The sequence below is a fragment of the Macrotis lagotis genome, chromosome 4 (genome assembly GCF_037893015.1).
Source record: "Macrotis lagotis isolate mMagLag1 chromosome 4, bilby.v1.9.chrom.fasta, whole genome shotgun sequence".
In the NCBI taxonomy this organism is placed as follows: Eukaryota; Metazoa; Chordata; class Mammalia; order Peramelemorphia; family Peramelidae; genus Macrotis; species Macrotis lagotis.
The window spans coordinates 30257471-30273452 of record NC_133661.1 but is presented as its reverse complement, the minus strand read 5'-3'; positions in this window follow the sequence as shown (position 1 = coordinate 30273452).

The window sequence follows — 15982 nt, the reverse complement described above, 5'->3', positions numbered from 1 at the left end:
AAAAATTGGAAATTAAGTGAATGGCCTTCAATTGGGGAATGGCTTAACAAACTGTGATATATGTATGTCATGGAGCACTATTGTTCTATTAGAAACCAGGAGGGATAGGAATTCAGGGAAGCCTGGAAAGAGTTTCATGAACTGATGCTGAGTGAGATGAGCAGAATCAGAAAAACATTGTATACCTTAACAGCAACATGGGGGTGATGATCAACTTTGATGGACTTGCTCATCCCTTCAGTGCAACAACCAGGTACAATTTTGGGCTATCTGCAATGGAGAATACCATTTGTATCCAGAGAAAAAGCTATGGACTTTGAACAAAGACCAAAGACTATTACCATCAAATTAGGGAAAAAAAATATTATTACATAACTTTACTATCTCAAACTTTATTTTTCTTCCTTAAGGATATGATTTCTCTGTCACTACATTCAACTGAGATCAATGTATAACATGGAACCAATGTAAAGACTAACAGAATCCCTTCTATGGGGAGTGGGAGGAGGGAAGCAAGAATGGGAGGGAAAAATTGTAAAACTCAAAATAAATAAAATTTTTCTTTCTTTCCTTTTTTTTTAGGTTTTTGCAAGGCAAATGGGGCTAAGTGGCCTGCCCAAGGCCACAGAGCTAGGTAATTATTAAATGTCTGAGGCTGGACCTGAATCAGGTACTCCTGACTCCAGGGCCGGTACGCTATCCACTCTACCACCTAGTTGCCCCAAAATTTTTCTTCAAAAAAAAAAAAAAGAAAAAAGAAAAGTTATACAAAATAAATCTCTGGAGAAAACTGAATAATAATATGAAAGAGTATATCTTTTTCTCAGCTGTATATGGCACAATCACAAAAATTAACTATGCATTAGAGTATAAAAACATCACAACCAAATACAAAAAAAAGCAAAAGTATTAAATGCATCTTTTTCTAGATGAAAATATAATAAAAATTATATTCAATAAAGGATCATGGAAGCATAGATTAAAAGTTAAATGAAAACTCAATTAATCCCAAGAATGAGTAAATCACTTTTGTTATTCAATTGTTTCAGTCACATCAAACTCTTTGTGATGCCATTTGGGGTTCTCTTGGCAAAAATAGTGGAATGATTTGCACTTCCTTTTTGGTTTTTTTTTTAGGTTTTTGCAAGGCAGATGGGGTTAAGTGGCTTGCCCAAGGCCACACAGCTAGGTAATTATTAAGTGTCTGAGACTGGATTTGAACTCAGGTACTCCTGACTCCAGAGCCAGTACTTTATCCACTGAGCCACCTAGCGGCCCCTTGCATTTCCTTTTGAGAAAATGAGGCAAATAGGGTTAAATGACTTGCCTAGGGTCACCTGAGACGAGAGTTGAATTCACAAAGCTGAGTCTTCCTTTAGGGATACTGTTCCATCCACTGCACTACATAGGAACAATTAATTCTTTCATTAAAGAGAATGACAAGGGACAGGTAGGTGGCAAAGCGGATAGAGCACCAGCCTTGGAGTCAGGAGGACCTGAGATTAAATGTGGCCTCAGTCATTTAATAATTACCTAGCTGAGTGACCTTGGGCAAGTCACTTAACCCCATCTGCCTTGCAAAAACTTTAAAAAAAAGCAAGAATGACAAAAATGAGAAAGCATTCCAAAATTTGTGAGATGCAGCCCTAATACTTAGGGGGAAATTAATGTCTCTAAATACTTATATCAATGAAAGAGAGAAAAAGCAAATCAATGAATTTAGTATGCTACTAAAAAACCTAGAAAAATAAGAAATCAAATATCCCTAATTAAACACCAAAATGGAAATCTTAAAACTTAAAGATTAATAAAAACTGAAAGCAAAAAGACCCCCCCCCTCCCAAATCACTGAACTAATAAATAAATCCAGGAGCTGGTCTTATTGGGAGGGGGTAACAACAATAATGAAATAGATAAATTATTGTTAATTTGATTTAAAAAAAAGAAAGAAAACCATATTACTAGTATCAAAAATGAACAGGATGAATGCATCGTCAATGACAATGAAGTTAAAGCAAAAATTAGGAATCACTTTGCCCAATAATGTCAATAAATTTAACAGTCTAAGTGAAATGGATGAATATAAAAGTAAAAGAAGAAATAGAATACTTAAATAACCCATTGTTGAAAAAGAAATTGAACAGATATTGTCAAAATGTAATAATAATAATAATTTTTTTTCACTACTATATTTCTGATAGAAAAGGCTGATTTCTTTAAAACAGCATAACAATCTTTATTTTACAGTCACCTTTGCCTGTAAGACATTTCCTTTCTTCCTTCAGGTTAATTATAAACTCTGGAAGACAGTGATCTTGAAGCCAGGAAACTTTTCCTGCCCTCAGAATATTTAAAGTCTAGGAAGAGATAACAATTAATAAGATAGTATTGTACAAGGATGATAAGCTTTGAGAAACAAGTGACTAATTTAAGATTATCTGGTCACTTAGTAAGTTAATGATTTTCATCAGCCTTTTATTTTTAGAGAAATATATAATTCTGTTTGATCATCTTAGAAAGATGATCTCCACCTATAGGTTAATGGTAAATCCCAAAGAAAAAAACTTCATGTCTAACATATTTTATCGTTATTTAATTTATTTATTCATTCATTCATTTGTTTGTTTATTTATTTATTTTTTAGATTTTTCAAGGCAATGGGGTTAAGTGGCTTGCCCAAGGTCACACAGCTAGGTAATTGTTAAGTGTCTGAGGTTGAATTTGAACCCAGGTACTCCTGACTCCAAGGCCGGTGCTCTATTCACTGTGCCACCTAGTCACCCCTTGTTATTTTATTTTAAACATCAATTGATAAGGTTTACAATTTTTAGGATTCACACTATCAAAGAGCTCTCTAAGAAAAAAATTTCCAGGGTCAGATGGGTTCAAACTTGAATTCTACAAAACATTTAAAGAACAATTGCTCCCAATACTAAAGCCATTTGGAAAAACTAGGTAAAGAAGGAGTCCTATAGTGTTTGTTTTTTATGCCTCATACCTGTGGTATTTTGTTTAAAACAACACAAACAGGCTCAAAAATGGAGCCAGAGGTAGACATGACCTGCGCCTTGTGACACCAGAGAGAAGTTCTCAGTGTTCTCTACCTTCTCTCCTCTCATTCCAGAAGTTGATCTGAGAACCTAGTGGTGTGGTGTAAGCATTTTTTTGACTTGTGCCCAATGGGGCCACCATTTAAGAAAGTCAGAGGGATGAGATGTGATGTGGCTTTCCCAGAGTCCCATAAGATGGTGTATCAAGGGTCCTACTGCATAGTACAAGAAACTTCTTTGTTCCTTAAGTCAAGGTAGTGAAATGTCCAAGGAACATTTTTATTTATGGATCTTTTATCTGTTTTGGGGGCTTTGGGATGGAGAGGTTTTGTTAGACATTTTTATCTTGGTTTACTGCAAGTTCTCTGAAAATGATTATTTCAAAACCTATTACTTCTGCTAGAGTTTCCATCTCTCTCAAGCAAATTATCCTTTTATTATTAAATAAATTTAATGCATATTAAACATCAAAAGCATCATGGCCTCCTCATTGTTTAACCAAAAAAAAGAGTCCTAACAAATTCCTATTTTGACACAAATATGATTTTGATACCAAACCAAGGAAAGCAAAAACAGAGAAAGAAAATTAGAGATCAAATTCCTTAATGTATATCGATGCAAAAAATTTCAATAAAATATTATCACAGAGATTACAGAAATATAGAAAAAGATCATACAATAGGGGCAGATAGGTGGTGCAGTGGTTAAAGCCCTGGCCCTGGAGTCAGGAGGACCTGACTTCAAATCTAGCCTCAGACACTTAATAATTACCTAGCTGTGTGACTTTATGCAAGTCACTTAATTCCATGGCCCTAAATAAATAAAAAAAATTTTTTAAAAGATCATACACTATAATCAGATGGAATTTATACCAGGAAGGGCTGGATCAATATATGGTCAATATAATTGACCATATCAATAACAACAAAAATCATGTAGTCATATTAATATTCAGAAAAAGCCTTTGACAAAATACAAAAAATTTTAGAAAGCATTGGAATACATGGCATTTATCTTAAAAATAAGTTATATCTATCTAAAACCAAAAACAAATATTATTTGTAACAGGAATAAACTTGAATCCTTCCCAATAAGATCAGGAGTGAAGAAATGATTTTTAGGTTTTTGCAAGGCAAATGGGGTTAAGTGGCTTGCTGAAGGCCACACAGCTAGGTAATTATTAAGCGTCTGAGATCGGATTTGAACCCAAGTATTCCTGACTCCAGGGCCAGTGCTTTATCCACTGTGCCACCTAGCCACCCCTGAAGAAAGGATTTCAATTAAACTTTATTATTCAATGCTAGCTAAAGCACTGAGAAAAAAAAAGAAATTGGAAGAATAAAAATAAACAATGAGGAAACAAAATTGTCACTCTTTTGCAGATAATAAGATGTGGTTGTTCAGTTATTTTAGTCATATCCAACTCTTTGTGATCCTATTTGGGTTTCTCTTTGTAATGATACTAAAGAATCAACTAATTTTGGAGAAAACTAGTGGAAACAATTATAATTTCAGCAAAATTGAAGGGTATAATATAAATCCATAAAAATCAACAATTCTGTAAGACTACCATCAAAATACAGCAGGAAGAATTAAAAAGAAAAAATTGCATGTAAAAATATCTGTAAACAATATAAAATATTTAAGAGTCTACTTACTAAAATAAGCTCAGGGATTTTGTGAACACAATTACAAAATACTTTTCATTTAAATAAAGATAGATCTAAAATATTGGAGAAATATTCATTTCTCATGGGTAGGACAAGTAAATATAATAAAAGTGATAGTTCTATCTAAATTAATTTACTTTTTCAGATCCATTTTAATTAAACTACCAAATAATTATTTTATAGAGCTAGAAAAAAATAGTAACAAAATTCATCTGGAAGAACAAAGATTACCAAAGAAATTAATGAAAAAAAGTATTAAGGAAGGCAACCTAGCAGTATCAGATTTCAAACTATTTTACAAAGCAGGAATCATCAAAACAATTTGGTATTGACTTGGATTAGTGTAATAGATTAGGTACACAATAAATTGTAATAAATGACCATAGTAACCTAATGATTAACAAAGATCCAAGCTTTGGGTATAAGAGTTCAACATTTGGAAAAAATTGCTGGGAACTGGCAGGTAGTTTTGGCAGAAAATAGGCACAGACCAACATCTCACACCATATACCATAATAAGGTGAAAAGTGATAAATGATTCAGAAAAAAATTAGGAGAGAATGGGAAATTATGTTTGCTACATCTATGGATTTAAGGCAGAGTTTATGAAATAGAGGAGATGATGGGAAGTAAAATAGATAATTTTGATTATATGAAATGAAAAAAACATTTATATGAGCAAGATGGTTTTAGAAAAATGAGTGAGTCTCATATGAATAGATACAAATTTAAGTGAGTAGAACCAAAAGAACATTGTACAATATAACAGCAATATTGTATGAATGATTAACTGTGAAAAACATCTATTCTGATCAAGACTGTTCCAAGACAATTTCAAATAATGAAATTGAAAATTCTATCCACCTTCAGAGAAAGAACTGATGAACTCTAAACACAGATAAAAGCAAACTTTAAAAAAACTATTTTATTTTATTTTGTTTGTGTTTTCTTTTGCACTATGTCCAATGTGGAAATGTTTTGCATAACCTCTGAGGGATCCAGTCATGGAGTGGTCAATTCTTCAACCTCTGAACAATTTTTTCACCTAAGGGAAGGCACAGAGAAAACAACTCATTACCTCAAACTACAGACTTGAGATGAAAAGGAGAGGTAGCATTGAGAATTTTGTCTATTGGATGTGAAATAAGTCATAACACATTTTTTAAAAAGTATTTTAGATGTCATGGTAGGCTAAAATCGGCAAATGGAAAAAGTATAGTAACAATTTGAAGATAGAAGTTGGAAGGAGCTAACTGACACTTGAACAGGTTGGAAAGGTGATCCAAGAAGAGAAGAATATAAAAGAAGTCAAGAGATAGTGGGGTCAGATAAACTAGATTGGAGAAAGGAAAGGGTTCTTACTGTAAATTCCATGAACAAATTCAAGAAAAAAAAGCAAGGAGTAGAAATGTGAAAACCAGAGACATGAAGGAATAAGCAAGGAACTTACATGAAATAGCATCTTAAAGAATAACTCTAAGGTATTTTGGAGTAAAGTTATATAAAAAAGTAGTTTCTCATTAGAATTTCTTTTTTGGGAGGGGGCAATAAGAATAAAGGACTTGCCCAAGGTCATACAGCTAAGTAAGTATTAAGTATCTAAGGCTGGATTTGAACTCAGGTCCTTCCTTTCATTAGAATTTCTCTCTCTCTCTGTCTCTGTCTCTCTCTCTCTCCCTCTCTCTCTCTCTCTCTTCCCCTCTCACTCTCTCCCTCCCTCCCTCCCTTTCTTTTCTTTTCTTTTCTTTTTTTTAGGTTTCTGAAAGACAAATGGTGTTAAGTGGCTTGTCTAAGGCCACACAGCTAGATAATTATTAAGTGTCTGAGGCCAAATTTTGAACTCAGGTACTCCTGACTCCAGGGCTGGTGCTCTATCAACTGCAGTGGCCCCTCATTTAAGGTGAAACAATAAAGTACAAAGAACAGAAAAGTTGTGCTGACTTAATTAATATCAGTCAGAATATATTACATGGAAGAAAGGTGGGACTGAGATTAAGAAGATAGGATAAAGGAATAAGAAAGATGGGTAAAGAATAGTTGATTGTATTAATATTAGAAAGAAGAGAAGTCATATGCACATACTGATTGCAGCAGGAAAAGTCAAGTTAGCTATGGCCACAGAAGTAGTCTTTTAAAACTGTCAACACACAACAAATTCATGGCTACCCTCCTCCCCCCCAAATAATTTGAACATTTCTGAATGTGTAGAAGTAAATATAGAACAAGTGAATCAATCTTAGTTCAAGTGACTTCCCTGACTTGGTTAAATAAATACGCATGTGCAAACTACTTTCTCAATAGGTCCTGAGGACCTAGATTGCAAGTAGTCACTTTATTGTCATAGGGAAGTCACAAACATGCTCAAAAACAACTCAGATGGGGCAGTTCAAAACTGACCTCAGACACTTAATAATTGCCTAGCTGTGTGATCTTGGGCAAGTCACCTATTGCCTTAATAAAAAAAAATCAGATTCCCTAGTCCTCCTGACTATCCACTGGGCCAGTTTCAAATCCTCCTAGGCTATGAGGATCTTGGTCTTAAAATAATTGCTATTAATAATGTTAACTTTCAGAATTTGTCCTAATAAGGGATAAACATTATTCTTCAGTGTTTGCTTTCAAAAATAGAATTAGGTTAATATACTTGTTTTATTAATATTTCTCTAAGTTTGAGAACAAATTCAGCAAGGTGTCAGGATAGAAAATAAATCCACATAAATCCTCAGCATTTCTATATATGAACAACAAATTTCAAGAGCAAAAGATAGAGAATTATCCATCTATAGTAACTGTAGACGACATTAAATACTTGGGAATCTACCTCCAAAGACAGATCCAGAAACTGTATGAACATAATTATAAAGCACATATCACCTAAATTAAATCAGTTCTAAATAATTGGGAAAATATCAATTGCTTATGGTTAGGTTGAGCCAATATAATAAAGATGACAATTCCACCCAAATTAAATTGCTTATTTAGTGTCATACCAATCAAACTACCAATTAATTATTTTACCAAGCTAGAAAAAATAGTAACAATATTCATCTGGAGTCACAAAAAAAGGCAACAATAGCAAGGTAACTGATGAAAAAAAGTAAAGGAAGGTTATCTAGCTCTACCAGATCTAAAACTATACTTTAAAGTGGAAGTCAACAAAATTGCCTGGTACTGGTTAAGAAATAGATTAATGGATCAGTGGATTAGGACAGGTTCAAAAGAAACAGTAGTAAATGGCTACAGTAATCTACTGTTTGACAAATCCAAAGACATTAGCTTTTGGGATAAGAACTCACTATTTGACAAAAATTTTGGGGAAAACTAGAAAACAGTATGGCAAAAACTAGGCATAGACTCACATCTTACATCCTATACCAAAGTAAAGTCAAAATGGGTACAGCATTTGGTTATAAAGGGCAACAACATAGATAAATTAATAGAACAAGAAATTATCTATCAGATCTATGGAAAGGGGATGAATTTATGACTATAAAAATAGAGTACATTAGAAACAGCAAAATGAATGATTTTGACTACATTAAATTTAAAACTTTTTGCACTAAAAAAATCAATGCTGCCAAAATTAGAAGGAAAGCAGAAAGCTGAGAAACAATCTCCACTACTAGGAGTTCCGATAAAGGTCTCAATTCTAAAAATTATATAGAGAGAATTGCATCAAATTTATAGGATTACAAATCATTCCCCAATTAATAAATGGTCACAGATATGAATATACCATTGTCAAATGAAGATATTAAAGCGATATATAATCATATGAAAAAATGCTCCAAATCATTATTGATTAGAGAAATGAAAATTAAAACAATGAGGTATCACCTCACACCTATCAGAATGACTCAGATGACAAAAAAAGGGAAAATGATCAATGTTGGAAAGGTTGTGAGAGGATTGGGACATCGATGCATGTGGAGTTGTGAACTGATCCAACCATTCTAGAGAACAATATTGAACTATACCCAAAGAGCAATGAAACTGTTCATTCCCTTTGACCCAGTAATTCCAATTCTAGGTCTATATTCAGAAGAAATGATAAAAAAAATGGTAAAAGTCCCACATGTTCCAAAATATTCATAGTAGCTCTTTTTGAAGGAGCAAAGATTTGGAAATTGAGAGGATGCCCATCAATTGGGGAATGGTTAAACAAGCTGTAGTATATGGATATTATGGAATACTATTGTTCCATAAGCAAACATAAATGGTCAGACTCTAGAGAAGTGTGGAATGAATTACAGGATCTGATGCTGAGTGAAAGGAATAGAACCAGAAGAACAATGTATACATTAACAACATTAAAAAAAAAAAAAAAACAACAGCAACATTGTGAGATGATCTACCTTGATGGAAGCAGCTCCTCTCAGCAGTTCAGAGAGCTAGGACAACTCTATTGGACCAGCTACAGACAATGCAATCCCCATCCAGAGGAAGAAAAACAAAACAAAACAAAACAAAACAAAACAAAAAACCCTTTAGAATCTGAGGAACACTACATTCACTTTTTAATAAATATAATTAATGTATTTCTTTCCCTTAATCCTAATTCCTCATACTGAAAATGACTAATCTGTAAATATGTTTAACACAAATGTATATGTACAATATTAACCCGACTGTTTGCCACTGAGGGGAGGGGAATGGGAAGGGAGGGTGGAAGGAAATTTTGAAACATAAAAATATATATGCATATGGATAAATGTAGAAAAACTTTCACAACTTGTATTTTGAAAAATAAAATATCAATTAAAAAAAGTTTGTTGATTACCCAGAAATAAGTTGGGGGCCTGACTAGAGAAACAAACCCCTAAAATGAAGTCTTGGAATTCGGTTCTTATACATTTCAATATCAGAAGGCAGGATCTGAAAAGCTATTTTCCAACTTTGTTCATCAAGGGAGTGACTTTCTTTTTTTTAATTTAATATTTATTTATTCTCATTGTACAAACAATGTTTTTTATACATTAATAAAATATTCTTGTTTAAGAGTAAACAAAATACCCCTCCCCCAAAAAACATAGACTCACTTGAGTGCTAAAGCAAAGGGGAGAGAAAAAAATTAAAATTAAAATTAAAAAAATAATAGTAATAATTGTAGGTATGGTCAGGGGCCGCAGTGGATGGAGCACCAGCCCTGGAGCCAGCACCCAAGCCCATATCTGGCCCCATATACCCAACAATCACCCAGCTGTGTGACATGCAAGCCGCCCCAACCCCACTGCCCTGCATAAACCAAAAAAAAGAAAAAATGACCTAAAATAAAATAAAATAATAATAATAGTAGGGGTGGCTGGGTGGTGGACAGAGCACTAGCCCTTGAGCCAGGAGCACCCCGGTCCGAATCTGGCCTCAGACACCCAATGATCAACCTGTTATGTGGCCCCAGGCAGGCCACCCAGCCCCATCTGCCCTGCACCCCCTCCAAAATAATAATAATTAAAAATGTGCTTCAGTCTGTGTTCTAACACCACCAACTCTGTTGTGGGTGGATCACATTCTTTATGATAAGTCCATCACAAAAGTTACTTCCATATTTTTCCAACGTTGCCATTGCTGATCACAACTCCCTCCTTTCTTATTTCTCCACTACCATGTACTATATTTTCTCTCTCCTTTCACTCTGACTCTGCTGTAGGGTAGCTGAGTGGCACAGCAGACAGATCCCTGGCCCTGGGGCCAAGAGGCCCTGAGCCCCCATACCACCCCTAAGCCCAACATCCACCTGGCCATATGGTCCTGGACAAGCCTTCCAATCCCAGCCCCTTGCAAGAAGTAAAAAAAGAAAATGCGTTATATCTAACCACTCTCCCCCCATGGTCCATCCTCTCCTCCATCACTCACATTTCCCCCTCTTCCCCCGTTCCCCCTCCTCCTTCTTACTCCAGATGCCTATACCCCATTGAGTATATATATGCTGTTTCCTCTCCTAACCACCTCTGATGAGAAGGAAGGTTCCCTCATTCCCCCTTGCCTCTCCCCTTCCATATCATTGCAATAGCTCATTGTAATAAAGAAAAATCTTACATGAAATATCTTGGCCTATTCCTCCTCTCCTTTTTCTTTCTCCCATTACATTTCCCTTTTATCTATTGACTCCATTTCTGCACCACAATATATCTTCAAATTCAGTTTTCTCCTGTGCTTCATCTATAAAAGCTCCTTCTACCTGCTCTGTTAATTGAGAAGGTTCATATGAGTATTATCAGTGTCATTTTTCTATGCAGGAATACATGCAGTTCCTCATCATTAAGGCCCTCATATTTTCCCCTTCTCCTCCACTCTCTATGCTTCACCTGAGTCCTATATTTGAAGATCAAACCTTCTGTTCAGCTCTGGCCATTTCAACAGGAACATTTGAAATTCCCCTGGTTCATTGAAAGTCCATCTTTTTCCCTGGAAGAGGACATTCATTTTTGCTGGGTAGTTGATTCTCAGTTGTATTCTAAGCTCTTTTGCCTTCCAGTATATTATATTCCAAGCCCTACAAGCTTTTAATGTAGTTGCTGCTAAGTCCTGTGAGATCCTGATTGCAGCTCCACAGTATTTGAATTGTGTCCTTCTGGCTGCTTGTAATATTTTCTCTTTGACTTGGGAGTTCTGGCACTTGGCTATAATATTCCTAGAGGTTGGTTTTTTGGGATCTCTTTCTTGGAGAGATCGGTGTATTCTCTCCATTTCTATTTTGCCCTCTGCTTCTAGGATATCAGGGCAATTTTCCTGTAGTAATTCTTTGAAAATGATGTCAAGGCTCTTTTCCTGATCATGACTTTCAGGTATTCCAATAATTTTTAAATTATCTTTCCTAAATCTGTTTTCCGTATCAGTTGTTTTTTTAATGAGATGTTTCACATTTTCTTCTAATTTTTCATTCTTTTGGTTTTGAAGTATTGAGTCCTGATTTCTCGTAAATTCAGCAATCTCCCTGAGTTCTATTCTTTGTCTGAAGGATTTGTTTTCCTCAGAGAGCTTTCTTAACTCTTTTTCCATCTGGCCAATTCTGCTTTTTAAAGCATTCTTCTCCTCAATAACTTTTTTTTAACTGTTTTATCCATTTCATGTAAGCTGGTTTTTAGCATGCTATTTTCTTCAGCATTTTTTTTATTTCCTTGACTAAGCTGCTGACTTCATTTTCATGTTTTTCCTGCATCTCTCTCATTTCTTTTCCCAGTTTCTCCCTCATTTGATTTTCAAAGTCTTTTTTGAGCTCTGTCATAGCCTGAGTCCAATTTCTGTTTTTCTTGGAGTCTTTAGATGCAGGAGCTTGTGCTTCCTCATCTTCAGACTGAGTGTTTTGATCCTTCTTGGGCTCACAGGCAAAATATTTCTCAATGGTGTTCCTCTTATTTCTCTGCTTTCTCATTTTCCCAGCCTGAGCCTGGTTTTGGGGTGATTCCTGAGCTTTTGGGACACTCCCACAAGGGTCTCAGTGTGTGAGGCTCTGTCCTCCCTCCTGATCTGTGAGTGCCCCCCTCTGCCATGGGGTTGAGGTGGTGGGGGGCTTGCTGTTCTGGGGGGGCCTAGACTGCGATCAGGATTTGAATGTGGTCAGAACCCCAGAGTCCTGTTCCAGGGACAGAGCTCGGCAGTCTCTCTTCACTCCCCTCCCTAGGTTCAATGGGCTCATGCCCTGGGAGCTCCTACTTACCTGCTCTGCCTGCTTCTGTTCCTGGTTCTGGACTGCTTTGGCCACACTGCACACTGTGTGCCCTGAGGCCTGGGCTTCACATGCTCGCTCTGGCAGAGGTTCCCCCTCTGTTCCCCAGGGCATAAGTCAGGAAACTCCCCGCTCCTGTGAGCCATGGCTCCCAGCATCCTGGGACTGCCTCTGGGAGGCTGAAGTTCTTTCGCTCTGGCTGGCCACCCCTCTGGTGGGCTGCCCCTCCAACCCCAGGGATCAGAGCCTTTCTGCTCTTTTCCAGGTTACCTTGAGTAGGAGAACTACCTCACTGGGTCCCTCTGTGGGTTCTGTTTCTTGAAAATTTAGTTAGAGTCCTTAGTTTCAAAGTTTTATGAGAGTGCACCTAAGACATTATCCTCTCTTGTCACCATCTTGGCTCTGCCCCCTTGGGAGTGACTTTCAATTTAGGAGCGGGGTTTGGATATCAGAAACACCACTTAGGAGATATGTCTAGGAAGACCTTCCAGGTGGGATGGCTCCTCTCAAACTCAAGATTTTTGTGCCTTATCAGGAGTGCTAAGACTTTCACAAGCAATGTGGATTTTCCCCCTTCAGGATGTCTGCACCAAGCAGCTACCATTAAGGGGGATTAGAACTGGCTACAAGTATCATTCTAGAACATCTGAAAATTTAATTTTTAAATATCTTTTAGTCATCTTTTGCTAATTTTCCCAGATATCATAAACAACTATCCTTTCAGTTCTCTAGACAGTTTCCCATTTCCATCATCAGCTGAAACCATTCATTGTTTCCTTGTTGTTGTTCCTTCATTGTCAAAGAAGACCAGAGACCTTAAAGCAAGATGTTCTGACTGGAATGTGAATTGAATTTAAGTGAGGTAGTGATGAGCAAAATCATCTCTCTCCTCAAGAGTCATCAGAGTTCAGTAGCCACACACAAAGTCAAGATAACTGGCAATGACCCCAGGATGCATTGGATGACCTTTCTCTTTCTGAATTAAAGTCTTTCTCATTTTAGCTGTGGCAATGCTTATTCTATAACTAGTTCTTGTAAGAACTGAGACAAAAGATGATCTAGTCTATCATCACAAAAGTATTAGTCTGAGAAGACCCTCAGAGTTTCTGACAAGAAAAGAAAACTAGTACTATTGACACTCATTCTAAGTCCTCTGAACCTAAACAATCAGCAAGAGAGGCTATTGTAAGAATTATTAATATTGGGTTTGAAGCTGTTGTCAAGTAGTTTCATTTGAATCACAATCAGATTTTTAAAGTCTATTTTTAGTAACTATACTTCAAAAGATCATAACTGAAAAACTGTGAATGTAAATTGTCTCAGCTTTTTAAAAACAAAACAAAGTTACAATAAATAAAAATAAATAATTGGAGAAAACAATCTAGCCTTTAAACCTTAAAATATCTTCAAAAAATTATATTCTTATGGTCAAAGCACCCACATGTTTGGGTACTATGTTTCTTTACTTATCTCTCTACTTTAAAGCCATTCTTTCCTTCCTTGTGTAGTATATGTAACATATGTAGGCCCTGAGAGCTACTCTCCTAATCCCCACTTGCAGCAACAGGTTGCTTCCCTTAAATTTAGTTATATATCTCTTTCTGAGTTCTAACCATTACAAGTAGAAGGGATGGTTTCTAGTGTCATAATTACACATGGGCACTTGTAACCCAGGCCTGGCTTTTATTCTTGCCCAGTTGAACCCAGTTGAATATCATTTTCTGAGAAAACTAATTCTAATCTTCACAGAAATTCCAAATACCTCTCAACCTCCTTGGAGACCCAAAAGATTGTCAATTCCTATGGAAACAACACCCTGCTTTCCTATCTTGCACACACCCTATAAAAGGCACATACCCAACTACCCAGTGCTGGAGTCTGTTCTGACCCTATCCAACTTTCCTTCCTTCAATAAACAGCTTTGCATTCATCTCCAATGCATTGCTTTCCTCCTTATTCCCTGGGTCAACCTTTCACATATATACTTAATCTCATGATTATAAGTTAATATCACTTAACCACATATAATAATATAATAATAACCACATATAATTTTTTTTGTTACTGTTATTTACTCGGGTACTAAACAGTTGGCAATGTCACCTCTAAAAAATGAAATTTTGCCCTTGTGTTTATTTAACCCAGGTGGATAGGAGCATATTGCTCTATTTATTTTTTGTTAAAGTCAACTCTAGGTAAACTTTACTTTCACAGCTCTGGTAATAAATGACCAAAGAGTCACAGAAGTATTGCAAACACTATTAACTTGAAAAATATTGCTGAAATATTAATTTTATCCACTTCTTTCTCTCTGAAAAGTTGCAGGATGGCAGAGACATCCTGGAAGAAGAGTAAGATTCCTATGCTTTTTGGAAGTGTATAACATAGCTGATAATGAATAATTATCCTGAGTCAGGAGGGCACAGTTCTCCTTGCTTAATGGAATTCCTGTCAGTCTGGACATGAAGCAGACATCCTGAATTGAGTTAGGAAACTATAATATATGGTGTGACATCATTATGACAGAATATTGAATCTTACTGGATTCCACTTTTAATTTTACAAGTCTTTGTCTAGTTCCTATAAATATGTTTCCCCAAATCTCACTTTGGGGCCTTGTTCCTAGCCAGACCCCAATTCATGCATAACTAAAAACTTAAAGATAACCCAAACTGTGGAGGCTAACACATTTGGCCTCATTCTGTTTTTTTTCTTATTAGGGCAAACTCTGGAGATTAATACATATTAGTTTAATTCTTGATTAGGACCAAAGCCTGTAGGGTTACCAATTCGAAAGATCTCACACAGGTTAAAAGCAAAATGCTTTCTTTTTTCCATTGGGAGAGAGAAATCAGACCTCTGAGTCCTAACTCATATGTCTAATTTCTCTCCTCTCATGGAATAAAGAAAGCTTTTTATTTTTAACTTGTGTGAGTTCTTTGGTATTTTTGGAGTTAAACCTCTGAGACTCAGGTCATTTGTTATCAGAGTTGACAGTTTGGTGGCAGCAATGGGATCAGAACATAAATAATTATCTTTTGCTCTATTCCTAGTGTGAAGTACACCTTCAGGAGCCCTGTGAGCTCTGCTCCATTCTCATTAGGAAAATGACAGTGGGCAATTTTCTTTTTTAGATTCTTGAGCTCCTGTCTTTGAAAGACTAAATTTTTGTTTGTTGTGGACTGAAGAGGTTTTATTTGGTCTCTTCTTGGGAGAAGTTTGGGGGACTTTGTTTCAACTAGACTCTTTTTTTTTTTTTTTTTTTTTTTTTTAGTTTTTGCAATGCAAATGGAGTTAAGTGGCTGGCCCAAGGCCTCACAGCTAGGCAATTATTAAGTGTCTGAGACCGGATTTGAACCCAGGTACTCCTGACTCCAGGGCTGGTGCTTTATCCACTAAGCCACCTAGCCACCCCTCAACTAGAATCTTAAGATCTTTAGATCTTAAGCGGATATTACTTTAGAAGTGGATATTACTTCCTCTCAGACCTTGTAAACAAGATGCAGATGATAATCTGATTCAGAAAACAGCAGTCCAAAATTGATATCATGACCCCCCAAACCTGCAGGTATATAATTAATTGACAATGACCCAAG